Here is a 14823-nt window from a genome sequence, read left to right as displayed (position 1 = left end):
ATGTGGGCAGGGGTGGGCAGTGTTGGTGGTCTCCTCTGCTCTGCAGCCTCAGGAGTGCCCACTTGATCAGGCGGTGAGGTCTCTCTACAAAAATTTCTTATCCAAACATTTCACACAGTGACTGCTGAACAGTTCTGGTTTAAAACCAAATTTTCTTAGTCTTGACTATAGAACATAAATGATCATAGTTTTTGAAAATACTGAACAGTTTTTGTCTTTATCAAAAGATAACCACTACAGTGATAAGGGGGCTAAGCTATATGTAAAAAAGAAAAACCCTATAATTTTCCAATTTAGTTCCATTACATTTTAACCAAATGGAAAAATTTAAAGTCATATGATAACACTCCATATTATCATGCATATTGAAAAAATAATTCAAACATTACTGGTCTTCATGTAATATTATAAGCAATAAATTAATTTTAGATAATAATTATTTTAAGGGACGTTATTATTAACGTGTAGAAATAATATTTTAGGATGAAATATAAGGCCAAAATTAAACTAAATTATTTTTAAGTAAGGCACAAATAAAGCAAAGAGATAAATCTGAAAAAATAATACACTAGAACATTTCTTTCTGATTCAATTATGCTACCCAATTTTAATTAAGAATTCTCAGTATTAAAGTTAGGAAAACACCACGTTGTATGTGGGTAAAATATGACCAATTTACTCCATTTCTTAAGTTTAAAGGCAATTTATCATCATTAAAAACACTACCAGTTTGTCAACTGCAGCTCTCAGGCTGGGAAGCCGCACAAAATTGTCTTAGTTATTGCAATCCATCTGAGTTTCCTGGAGGACTTCTCAGAGATCTTCTCACTAGAACATATTGGAGGAGACTGAAATCCCGTAGTCTGAAGTCAGCAGGGTCTTCTTCAAATGTTTGTTTCGGCAGCTGCTAACAGAAACATGCCTTTTCACTACAATCAACAGAGGGAAATGGGATCTTTTGACTAAGATATACTATTCCGTCCCACTTTGTACCAAAAAGGCCATATAAAATGTTTCTGCAGGGTCAAGTAACAACGAAGCCATCAGCTGACGGCAGGGAAGGCATTCGTGCGGCAACATAGAGGAGTGGACAGAGCATAAATTAGGCTGAAGTCAAAGATTGCAGGAAGGAAAATAAAAGCAATGGATTACGACACAGAAGACTTAGGGCCCGTGCTCACAGCTGTTGTCACATAATATGTATCTAGGAAGGTCAGGATCACGACAACCAGGAGAAAGTGCAGAGATTGAAGGAGCATGCATGAGAAGAGGCTGCCATGCCTTAGCCTCCTTTCCTTAAAAAGGACATTGTGAACTCTAAAGGAAGGTTGAAAATGAAAAGGATGACTATGAAATTCCCTTGGATAACTAAAATGCCTATGGCATTGCAAAGCAAGACTTCAGAAACAAATATTGCTTGTCAGTGTACCTGATCTAGAGCAAGGTCAGCAGGGCAGCTTGTATAATAACCTGGGTTCCTGTTCTCCTCATTAAAGTTACCGCTCCCTCCCTGCTTTTTTTTTCTTTCTTTTCCACAGTGTCTCATTTATACTGTGTGGTAGTTAGCCTATACAACTCTTAGAGTGGGGGTCAGTATACTTTCTGTCTAGGTTCTAAGTTTCATCAATTAAAAATATTTAAGATGCCTATGGAAGCATGTAAAAGTTTTATCATGGAAAGGTAAGATAAGCATACAAAAAAGTAAAAACAAAAATAGCTGTGAATCAGGGAAAGACTTCTCTAGACAGAAGAGGACATTGAGGGTCCAGAGCCTGGGAGCTTCAATTGTGCTGGAAATTTATGAATGAGTTCGATTGTACTGAAGGTATTAATAGTTCTATGGTGACTCTTTCTGCTGCCATAGATATTTTTTCTTTCATTGTTTTTATGCACACACATTGAATGAAGAGTTGTATAATTATATTGCCCATAATGAAATGGGTATACGCAGTATGCATAACTTTAAGGCGATTGTATCTAGCATTCTCGATTGACATGGGTGTGGCCTTGGTACAGTGAATACTGTGTATATGAAAGTAATTGCTGGTGTAATGCAGTGCAGTATTTATGAAAAGGATCGTGCAGTTGCGATGGTGATTTTAGTTGTTAACATCTGGCATTAACTAAAACCCAAGTGGCTGGGTACACTTGTGTGGGATTTCTTTGGTGGCTTAATGACTTGAAGTTGGGAAGACCCACTCTAAACTCAGGTCTTTTGAGGTTGGAAGATCTATCTTGAATCTGTTCTGCACCCTTTGATGGTAGCCTATATAAAGGATACAGAAGAAAGAAGCTTTGCTCTTTGCCTGCTTGCCCTCCACTTTGCTGACAAGTTAATTCCTTCACTGGCATTAGAGACTATTTCTGCAGGATTCCAGCATATACTGAAGACTAGCTGAGACATTCACCCTTGTGACTTGAATAGCTACTAGGTGATTGGACTTTTCAGAAAATAATCATTGTAGGGCTATCTAGACTACAGTCAGTAGGCCACTCTAATAATATAATAGTAATCGTATAATAATAATGTTATATATACACATATATGTTCATTCTGTTACTTACTTTCCTCTAGAGAGCCGTGACTCAGAGCAATAAATAAATAGGAAGACCATATAAATATCCATTATTATATCAAGTATAGATAATGCAATATCTATAATTGTATTGCTATACTTTTAAAAATGAGTGTAATCCCAGTGAATTTATCTGAGAACCATTTCCAAACACACACAAGTACTACTATATTATGGTTTATGAGTTTATATTTTTCTATTACTTATGATACCTGTAATGCCATCAGAGACAAAATTTTCGGTTTTGTTATAATCCTGTGTGGTACTGCACACCATTGTCCAAAGTTTTTCACTGTATCAGATTTTTATATTTCATACAGCTCTGTGGACTTAAAAAGTCCAAGACCAATATTCAGTCAAATTGTCAGGTGAAAGGTGTTTTATTCTGCTTTATGACAATAGTCTTCTTGCTATTGATCCATATCAGAAATATGAATAAATATCATTTTGTCATAGAAATTTGCTAATCAACTAATGAGGATATGCTCTTCATAATATAATTTCTCCACAGACTCCAACTCCTAAGACCATCTTATCAGTAAATAAGATTCCAGCAAATGAATTGTGGACAATGTAACACAAATTTTTTAGGCATCTTGTATATGTTCAAGATCTATACTCAGGCAACAGATATGGAAGAAAGTTCTTTTCAAAATTTATTTCAAATAAACTTGGTAGGAAATGAGCGCATGTTACTATTGTCAAGTGCGTAGTACACTGCTAACCGCTTATATTAACATGGGAAGACATTTATTTAGAGGAAAGTCTACTCATAGTAAAACTGGAATCAACCCCACTCCCTGTAGTTTGTAAGCTTCCTACTGACCTGTTTTTCGAATACTGTATTTCAGAGGTTATCGTTATTTCTACCTATCCCTCTACTGCATAACAGAACCTGTGGTAATTAGCTGTAAAAGAGGCTAATTTTCATGGTGTTTTCAGACTGTCCACTCCCTTAACAGCTGGTTCAAAGGGCCAATGACAAAGAAGCAGACCATGACAAGGAGGTTGGGGCTTATTATGAAAAACAACTGTTGAGATCCTATCAAGAAAGTTAGAGAGAAAGAAGTTAGAAGCAGTACTCCTTTGTAGAGTTATGTTCACACAATGATCTGAACATTTCGGCGAGCCTGGCTTTGCATAGCTTTCTACTCTCCCAGTGGCTCTCTTCTTGCTCCTGTCCCCGCTGAGCTTTCATTTCATGGTCTTCTGGGAGACAGTGAGTATGTAAGCTTTAGCTTGGAGATGACAACCAGGATGGGTTATTTCTTATTTTGTAGAATTTGCAGCACAGTTAGGCATCTTATTATTTCACTTGAAGGAACCCAAATCCTTTACGAAGCTTTAAAAAGAAGCGTTCAATACAGCTTTTGTTTTGGTTTTGTTAGCAGAGATCTAATTTACAAGACTATCACTGAAATGTAAGGTGGATAAATTGCTTCTTTTTAACTTTTAAAAAGACATTGCAGAGGTGATTTACATAATTGAAAATCTATATTTATAACTACAGATGTGCCACAAAATTCAGGATAGCAGCCAGACTGTCAAAACTCTCACCCATTTCAGGGAAAAAAGGTTTATACAAATTTTCACTGGTTTCTATACAAATAAAGCTATTTGGGGAATAGAAGAAATAGAGGATCTTTAATTTCAAAGCCCATGCAAAGAATCCAAGTTCTGTCTTAAAAGAAAAGCCAAATGTAGTAGCTAGAGATCAAAAGGTTTTCAAAAAGTTGTTGCTGCTAGCCTGTAATATTTATAAATACTGGAATATTTTATAGCACAACTTTTACCTCTGGATTTAAGCTTCCAGAACTAGGAAGCAATAACCATCTATTTCTTCAAAACATGATAGTTGTAGCAACTTGGTATTGTAGCCAATAAGAAATTAATACAAAGGGTGGAACAAACTTCACTAGACTCACATTAATATGACCATTCATGAAGGCACTCCTGGAGATCCAACAAAAATGACCAAGAACACACAATTACTTGATACTTACTCTGGACAGTCATTTAGCAGTTTCATGTTGGTTGCTTTCAGAAGTCTCATAATCACTTGAGCATCTTACATATGTTCACATGTGTGTTCATGTATATGTGTGTATGTGTGTGTGTCTATCTATCTATCTATATATATGGTGCACACACTTATGTATGTATGTGATGTGTGTGTATGTGTGTATGTATGTATGTATGTATGTATGTATGTATTGGTTGTAAGTGTGTGTGTGTGTGTGTGTGTGTGTGTGTGTGTGTGTGTAAGGACCTCAGAGTCAATGTTGGATGTCTTCTCTATTCCAGCCCCCCACTGTCTCTTCTGAGACAGTATCTCACAGTGAACCTGGAGCTCACCAAGTCAGTTAACTTAGCTAGCCATCACTCTCTAGAGACCCTTCCTACTCCATCTCCTCAGTGCTAGAGTTCAGTATCTACAAGGCCTACTTTGTTTTTTTCTAATGAATTCATGCCTTCACACTGATGTAACAAGCACTTTACCAACTGAACTAATTCACTAGCCCCCAATTAATGTGTTTTTCTCTCTTTCTCCCTGACTTTGTTTTGCATTAGAGGTAGCAATTCACAATTTTGTTTTATTCTTTTAAATTTATGTACGGCCCACACGAAGATGCACACACATCTTTATACCTTCTCGTCCACTATTATCTCTGTCATCTTAAACTACAGCCTTAACTTTCCCAACCCTAATTTGATTTGTCCTTCCCCTACCATATCATATACAAGCATCACTTATAAAGAAATTGACCACTCAGCACGGACCACTCACTATCAGATGTTTGTGGACACGTTCACTTATGGATTCATATACAGACACCATTTAGCTTATAAGATTTAAAAGTTTATCTCAAGTTACTTTCAATCAATAAGATTTTCCATTTAGTAGGAAGAACAAAACAACTTCATGTTGTATTCTAAAATGTTTGGCCCCGACCGTTCAACAATGTCTTTAATGAGCTGCCCCAATATGCCTGCACTGAAAGCATGCATTAATCAACTTTGTGCTTCCTAACCTTCTATGCCTAGTGAGGAGAATAAAGTTTCTTTGAGATAATTGTTGCGGTTCCAGAAGATAAAACACTCCTGTCTATTGAGGAGTGCATTTGTTAGTGGGAATATGAAGGTGCTATGAAAACCGGAGCGGTTCCAAAGAATAGCTTTGAAAGAAGACAAAGGTTTATTTCTGACACAACTTCCCCCTAGGTTGGCAGTAATGGGCAATGTCTGCTGTTAGTCAGGACCCTAAATCTCCTCACAGTTCTGCGTTTGTAGGGCATTGTTCTCACTGGGATCTCAAAGCTGTTTTCCTCCCAAGTGGCAGAGGAAACAATATGGTGAAGCATATGTTCACTTTCCTAAGACTCGGGTCAGAATTAGAACCCACTGTTTCTTGTCACAGTCCACTGGCAAGGGCTCAGTGATATGTCCAAACCTAGCACTCAGAAGAAATAACATAGTCCTTTTGTCAAAAACTGTATTTTGCATTATAACTAATTATAAAGAAGATAGGAAGAAAAATGTCGGCAGATAATATCAGTCTAATCTAAAGATACGAAATTATTTTAGTTAAGGCGATAGTGTCATGTGTGAATAAGTCAAATGACTTACTGTTAGATATAGAGCCTACAAGAGCATAAAATTACTGTTCTGAATATTTGAATGAAAATGTCAACTGCCTGCCTGATATATTTGGGTATCTTTTCAACATTTTCAGAACAAAATTTTGTCTCTAAGTTTAGTATAAAATTTACTTCCATTTCCACAGCTACTGATAATACCACATCAAAGAAGTTAGCTATAATTTCATACTAAAAACATTTGCAAAGTTTTCTGAATTAGAAATTAACAAAGAACATTAGGAATTGCAGAAGACAGAAGCTTTTATGAAAAAGAGTTCTCTACTTGCTTAACATTGATTATATGGGAAAATGTTGAGAAGAAGCTTAGTATGAAATAAAGTGGTACAAGAAGACCAGAAACCGATTTTGTAAAGAAATAAATTTGAAAGCTATAGAAAAGTCTATTTCCTGGTAGTATAATTTCTCTACTTTCCTTAATGGCAAATCCTTTTGCTACATATATTTTTCTCATGGTTCTACTGGCCACGATTTTCATTCCCTCAAATGCTCAGCAAAGCTGGATGCTAGTAAACATGACACATTATATTACCTATCATTTTTATTTTATTTTGTTAGATGAACTCCTCCCTAAGAATTGTTTCATTTTGTATCAACATTTTGAAAATAAAATTAACTTTATATTGATTCATAAGTTTGTTATCTTTTGTTTCACCACATACTTTCCCTAGAGAATTTTATGATATTTCTAAGGGTTGTTGGAGTTTTATGAAAATGAAATTAGGAATAGATGCTATAAAGGAGTCGGAACTTTAGTTCTGGTTAATGAATTTCTCTAATGACAGCCAGAACAAAGCAAGTAACCATGGACACATCTAGATACTTCCATTGTACTTACAGGGATATTATGGGATATAGTTCTCTACAGCTTCATGGAATTTGAAAGTATTTTCTCAAGGATGATGAAGCCACCTGAAATTTGGCACAATAGTGACATCAAAGATCTGTAGGAAACCTAATCTTTACTATTATCATTCAGCTGTATGTCCTCAGTTTATGAGGACAAGCTAGAAGCTGGCAGTAACCATCAACACGAAGCTAACACTAACGTGAGAATTCAGCATGTGTTTCTAGGTAACACATACCACAGATGGTATGTTTGTCAACAAGACCTCTTCAAGATTCCCAGATTTATTCATTAGTCCTACCTCTACTGAAGTGACACGTCCGTCCCCAGGGGCCAACACCTTCATCTCTAAGTCTGCATACATTCATTGATATCTTGCACCTATTCTGCAAATGGGTGCAGCTCTTTGGAAATGCTTAACTAGACTCTGAGCACAGCAGTACTCTCTCACAAGGTTTGCAGTAGACCTCTATTAAACAATCACTCCAACCAGTGCATGTTGTCCTTTTCATAGACTACCCTCCAGAGACAAGTGTCTTTTGTCTGCAGTGGTGCCTTGCTGCATCACTTTCTTAACAGTCCACTTATTTTCTACATCCAGGCATCATCATGCAAAGCATTTGTCATCCTTGGTTCAAGGAGGGCACTGTGATAATGAAAATCAAGACTAGTCTCAATATTGAGCACTTGAATAAACCAATGAGTACTGTTCTTTATAGAGAACTATTCTCCTAATATCTGAGTGGTGAAAATAACTACCATAAATAATGATCAAACTACAGAGGGAGCCAAGTCCTTCAAAATCCAGAACCATGTGTTTCTCCTTGCAGTGTATATTTTGTATGTGGGGAAGCAGAGCATTTTTCAAGGTGACAAGACCTAAAGACCACATAGTCACAAGTCAGATTATTTAGATCGACTGTTATTTCTGTCTGCTTCTGAGTCATACATTAGCATGTATGACTACTTTTAGAAAAATGTGATAGAATATAAGGTAAAGGATAAAATTACTGCAGAGAAATTACCCATGACTGAATCACCACAGGACAAATTTTTTGTATTGGCTATTTTTCTGGTGCAGTGAATAAAACATCATAACCGTGGCAACATATGGATGAAATACTTTATGTTGGTGCCAAGACTTCATCATGGCAGCAAGCAGCAGTCATGGTCTAGGATGAAGAAAGTGAGAGATCACATTTTCACCTGAAATAATATTGGAAGAGAGATGGGGGGAGGGAGAGAGAGAGAAGGGGAGGAGTGGAGGGGTATAGGGAGAGGGAGCAAGAGATATTTTTTGACATGATGTAAGGCTATGAACATCTAAACCCCACCTCCAGTGAGGTACCTCTGCCAGTATGGCAACAGCCCGTCCCCAAGCAATGCTAGGACGAACTAGACATATCTCATTCAAATCATCATTTGATACAGAGAGAAACGATATATAATTATATATAATGATACGCAAAAACAAACCTAAACAGTAGAACATGAAATTCGGAGGGGCACATGTTACTAATCAGATTCTACTTTGACTCCTAACTCAGTCTCTTTATGAGTGATTCAGCTGTTTGTTTAAGCAATCTGCCTGCGAGTCATTCTTTGAAAAGGGGGAGGTACATTAGTACTGAGTTCACAAGTGTGCCGTGAGAATTGAAAGAGGTCCTGCATAAGATGTAACTGGTCCAGAGTAAGCTCAGTCTACCTCATCGTCATCGTTAGTAAATGGAAAGAAATAGATTCCAGATTTCAAGTTTTCCCAATTTCGTGTCCTCCACCCGGAGAGAAGAGCAGCACCCCATATTCCATAGTCAGAGTGAATAACATTTCAGTCTATTTCTCAGGCATAATTTCAGTGATGAATTAAAAGTTCTATCCCTTCAAATGGTACACTGACAACTTATTTCTCCTCAAGCAAGACTTTTCCCTGTGTAATGTGTGATAGAACATAATTAATAATATTTTCTTTTTGGCACTGTCTAGTGCAACTGTTTTACGTATGTTTTGTCTGCCTATTAAACTAAGGAACTTAATCTTAAATGTATGCACAATTAGGTTACTCAATGCTGAGGAATTCTCCACCCAATTTTAATGCACATTTTACAGTTTAAATCTACCATGAAGGATGAGAAAATGACCAGAGCATAACTTCTATTCTTCAGTAGAAAATGTCAGTAATATGTGTTGGTCAAAGGAAGGGATACAACATTTCAGAGAAGAGAAAGAAATTTAAAGATATAGCACACAGCATGGCAAACACGTTCTAAAATAATACATTACATATTTCAAAAATATTAGTAGCATTTTTACTGTTTCGCCATAAAAATTACATAAATGAGGCATGGATATATCATGTACTTAACATCACAAAATATGCTGTTGTAGCCAACACGCACATGCAGCTCTGATTCGTCAACTAAAATAGTATTTATAGAATTAAAAACTGCAAGCAACAAATCCAATAGAAGGAGACTACTCAATAAATATTAATAAAACCATATGAAGTGAGAGCCTCTGATCAATTTACCGTGCATGGGTATAGTACTTATTAACATGAAATACATTCTAGATAAACTGTGATGTGTGGTAAAGTCATACAAATTTTTTAAATATTTATTTCTTCTTCTCTCATACAATATATCATGAATGCAGCTTCTTCTCTCTTCACTCCTCCCAACACCACCCATACCCCTTCTCCTGCCTCAGATCCATATCACCTGTTTTCATCCTCCAGAAAAGAGCAGACCTCCCAAGGACATTGACCTAACACAGAGCAAACAGATACAAGATGACTAGGCACAAATTCTCATTTCAACAAAGTGACACAATATTTTGAGCAATTTTAATCTATGTTATTTATGTTTTCAGATTATTTGTATGGTTTATATATTCACCATTTTTATGAAACTTTTATTTTAATGATGTCACCTTACAAGCTAGAAGTATTGAGTGTAGAATAAATGGTTCAGACTTTAAGTCCTACCCCTCACTCCTGCATTTTAATTATTCAACATTCTTCTTTCCCTTAATTTATAATAGTTTTTAAATTATTGTTTCTCAAGATTTTTTTTTTGTTTTACTGTTATGACCAAACTTCTTAAGCAAAAGATTGCAACTTGGACAAGGAAAGTTTAGAATGCTTCCTATAATTTATCCTCTGTTCTGTTTTAATTAGAATAGGCTCAAGAGAGATATAAAAATAAAATTATTGACTCATGTGAAATTAAAGATCCTCATTGTGTTTTCATCAAGAAATGTAGCATGACTCCTGTTAAATAATGACTTTCCCATTTTAATTACATTAAATTCTGCCTTCCTAAATTCCCGCTGTCATCCTAATTAAAGAAAAATTTCTCATTCTTTGTATCCCTACCCTATTGAATAGAGATTAAAACTCCCGCACATAGATTTTCAGGAGCGTCTTATACTTTAAAGTACAAGAAATTCTTCTTTACTGAAAGAGTTATAAATTTCCTCCAGGAAGTGTGAAGACTAATTAATTAATATATTTATTTAAGCCCTTAATTTAATGGTTAAAATCCTGAGATATACATACTATTAAAACAGAAACACCCAACTTAAAGCAAGCAAATATTAATGTTTAAAATTTCTTGTGAGCAACAACAAAAATTTAAATAAGCTCTTTTTCATTCATTAATTAATTATTTTATTTATTTACATCCCAAACACTGCCCTCCTTTGGGTCCCTCCTCACACAGTTCTTTTCCCATTCCCCCTCACCTTCATCTCTGAGAGGGTGCTCCCCTACCCCCTCACCCTGGAGCATTAAGTTTTTATAGGATTAGGTTCATTCTTTCCCACTGAGGCCAAACAAAGCCATTCACTGCTATAAGAGTGTCAGGGATCTCAGACCAGCCAGTGTATGCTTCTTGGTTGGTGGCTTAGTCTCTGGGAGGTTAGTTGACACCGTTCTTCTTCCTATGGGGTTGCCATCCCCTTTAGCTCATTCAGTCCTAACCCCAACTCTTCCAAAGAGGTTTGTGACCTCAGTTCAATGCTTGGCTCTGAGTCTCAGTCAGCTGCTAGTACAGCCTCTCAGATGACAGATATACTAGGCTCCTGTCTGAAAGCACAAAATAGCACAAGTAATAATGTCAGGAATTAGTGCTTGTCCATGTAATGGATCCCGAGATGGGCTGGTCTCTGGTCACCCATTCCTTAAATTGAAGTTATTAAAAATAACGAAACCACAAATTTAGCAGGAAATAAATAAATGGAATTAGAAAATAGCAACCTGAGTGAGGTGATCCAGACGCCAGAGGACATGCATGGTATATACTCACTGGTAAGTGGATATTAGCCAAAAATACAGAATGCTTATGATAAGAAGACCCTAAGAAGTTAAACAAGAAGGAAAACCCACGTGAGGATGCTTAAATCCCACTTATAAAGTAGAAAAATAATAATAATGGGAGGCAAAGGGAAGGAAGCATCTGGATGGGAGCAGGGAGAGGAAACGGAAAGGTAAGGGAGGATCAGCTTATGTGGGGAAAGAGGAGAGAGGCCCTGAAGACCAGGAGAACAAAAATATGCAGCTGCTGGAGAGGGGGTGGGAATCACCTCTGAAAGTTTCAGAGACCTGGCATGGGGGAGGCTCCCAGGCATCAGTTTGGGAGACCTTAACTGAAATGTCCAACCCTGAGAATATGGAACTTGAAGAGACCACCTCCAGGAGTCAGACAGGACCCGTGGAGAGATGGACACACCAACACACCTACAAAACCTTCAACCCCAAATTGCCCCTGTCTAAAAGAAATGCAGGGATAAATATGCTCCTTTGGCTTCTGCCTTAAATATCATTACAAGTATCTAGGAGGTGAGAATAATGTGACACATGTGAATCTGGAGGGGTAGCATCAAGGTATGAACTTGTTATTGCCTTAGAAATGATCAATTATATCCAGTAATAACAGTTTAACTTTTTAAAGTCAACTTTAAAAGGCAGCATGATTATCATTATCTCTAATTCTACTCTTCCACAGAACACCAAACTAGATCTCCCATGTTGAACTGCAGCTACGTACCCATGAACTAACATTGGGTTTTCCTTCCTCTCTTGCTAGTCTTCCAAGTCCACAGTGACTACTTCTCTACTGTCTGCTTCTATAGTATCAAGTCTTAGAATCCTCCTATGTGTGAGATCACACAGTATTTTTTTCTGTGCTAGGCTTACTTTCATTGACATCATTCAGGGTCATCTACATTGTTATAGCAAAAGAATGCAAAGGATCATGGGTGAGTAATAAGTAATCTTATACAGGTCATATTTACTTCTTTCAGGTTTCTTCACTCTTAAAATTCATGGAGTATCATGCCTATTGTGAATATGCTGCAAAAAACAATGCAATACAGATGGCTGGTCAACACCATTTTTATTACCAGTATGTGTGTGTGTGTGTGTGTGTGTGTGTGTGTGTGTGTGTGTGTGTGTGTATGTACTGATCTTACTATTGTATTGCATGGTAACTTAAATTGTTTTCAAGAATGCACCATAATTTATTTCACAGGGTTACACTATTGAAGGTATATATTTTACATCATGGCAATACTAATATTGTATTCTAATATTTTTATACTGACCATTCTTCCTGGAGTGAAATAATAAGCTGCTGTGGTTTTGACTATTAATTCTGTGCTCCTTAGCTGTGTGGAGCACTTTCACATGCAGCCTTGCTCATTTTTTTTTAAAGATTTATTTATTTTATTTATTATATATCAGTACACTGTAGCTGTCTTCAGACACTCCAGAAGAGGGCATCCAATCTCATTACAGGTGGTTGTGAGCCACCATGTGGTTACTGGGATTTGAACTCAGGACCTCTGGAAGAGCAGTCAGTGCTCTTAACCGCTGAGCCATCTCTCCAGTCCCCAGCCTTGCTCATTTTTAATGTCTTATCTTGAGAGATGTATGATGTCTCTTGTTCATTTTCAGAATGAAATTATTTGATAAATTTTAATGGACTTTTTAAAGCTCATTTTATATGTAGGTTATCTATCACCTATTCAACATTAAGTTTTAAAATACATGAACATAAGACATAGTCGATTTATTGGTATCTTCTCTGTGGTGGCTTGAATGAGAAATCCCCTCATAAGATCATATATTTCAATGTTTAGTATCCAGTTGGTGGAACTGTTTCAGAGGGTTAGGAAGTCTGGGCCTTTTGGACAAGGTGTGTTATTGTTGGTGTGCTTTGAGATTCCAAAAGCCTACACCACTCCCAGTTACAGTTCCTGAACTTTATGATCTTGTAACTGTTAGTGTCACGATGTAGCCTCCCTGCTACTGTCCCAGTGACTTTCCTGCCTAACTTCTGTCAGCCCCTTGTCAGGTGGTCATGAAGTCTAGCCCTTCATGTAAGTCCCAATAAATTCTTTCTTCTATAAACTTTCTTTTATTGTGGTGTCTCTTCACAAAGGAAAGTATCTAAAACATTCTTCAATTTCTTTGATTTGTGTTATATGGCTTCTGTTGAATAACTCAACTTCCTGATAAATCTGTTCCTAAATATTTTATAGCTATCATGAATAGGACATTTAAGTTTATCTTTCAGGTTTTTTGCTACAGATGTATTTCATGTGCTAATTCAGTATCTCGCCATGTTCCTATGCTAATTGTTAGCTCTAATATGTCTTAGGAGTATCTTTGGTGTTTTTCAATTCATGAAATGATGTGCTTAGTGAACAAGAACAGTTTAACTCTATTATTTCAAATTTGGATGCTTTTTATTTATTCATAATTCTCCAGTTACTACCCCTAGTGTCTACTGAGTCTACATTCTGACTATTAGTCACATATAGTCTATAAAACATTGAGGATCACACAGCAGTAAACAAAGAAGAAACACATACATACACACATATGCATATATATATATATATATATATAATTTATCTTGATTAAGAATACGGTATGCACAGTAGGTAAGATTAAGATAACTTGTGGTAGAAAACACTGAACTCACCTAGAAAAATACTATCAAGGCCCTTCCTGTCTACATGAATAGAAGATGCAGAGATTTTATTATTTTGGAGGATGGTAACAGGAGGAAATTTTTTTCATGCTTAGAGAATTACAGAAAATAATTCGACATTGTTATGGAGAATTGAGAGAACTGGATCTTGATCTTGAGGTCCTTCCTAGCTCAAATTCCAACATGTGTTGAGTTAGGCTTCAGATATATGCTAGATGCCTCTTGGTGGCCTGAAACATCTAAAAGGAAATTTACCAAAGTGTCACTTTTATAAGCCCCAAATCTAACTTTTATCAATGTTCCCCAAGCTGATTGTCCTGCTGTGTCCCATGCAAGGTTACTGAAGATGAGCAGATGTCCCTAGCCAGAAGCCAGAGTATCATCCTTGACATCTCCTTCTACCTCACTCACCAAACCCAAGTCAGAGGAGCTGTTTCCAGACAGTCCAAGTCTGTGTCTCTCCTCTGTTCCCATCCAACTCCTTCTATCACCACACTGGAGGACCATATACCATTAGGTCACATGAGAATCATTTTCCCATCAACCTTGTAACAACTTTACTCAACCATGCACTCTTCTCCAACATTTTCCCCATATCAACTGTATATAGCTTACCAATGCACAAATTTTTGATCACCTAAGATTTTGAAGAGTCATTGAGGTGAGAAGGCTAGCAAATCAGAAGAACCTGAAGAATAGGAATAGAAAGTCAAAAGGGAAAGAATCTTAGATAACACTGGTCTCAGAGA

The 14823-nt window shown here is 36.7% G+C and overlaps 1 long non-coding RNA gene across 1 annotated transcript in view; it reads right to left on the bottom strand.

Moving 5' to 3' along the window:
• Window positions 1–683: 683 nt before the first annotated feature.
• LOC108352301 (uncharacterized) overlaps window positions 684–14823 on the bottom strand; it is a 159162-nt gene continuing 145022 nt past the window's right edge. Inside the window, exon 4 of the long non-coding RNA XR_010056040.1 lies at window positions 684–907. This is a non-coding gene — a long non-coding RNA (uncharacterized LOC108352301). The remainder of the gene's footprint in view (window positions 908–14823) is intronic.

Source organism: Rattus norvegicus, chromosome 11 (genome assembly GCF_036323735.1).
Source record: "Rattus norvegicus strain BN/NHsdMcwi chromosome 11, GRCr8, whole genome shotgun sequence".
NCBI classification, from domain to species: domain Eukaryota; kingdom Metazoa; phylum Chordata; class Mammalia; order Rodentia; family Muridae; genus Rattus; species Rattus norvegicus.
The sequence above is the reverse complement of the archived record's forward strand: the minus strand, read 5'-3'. Positions and strand labels throughout refer to the sequence as shown.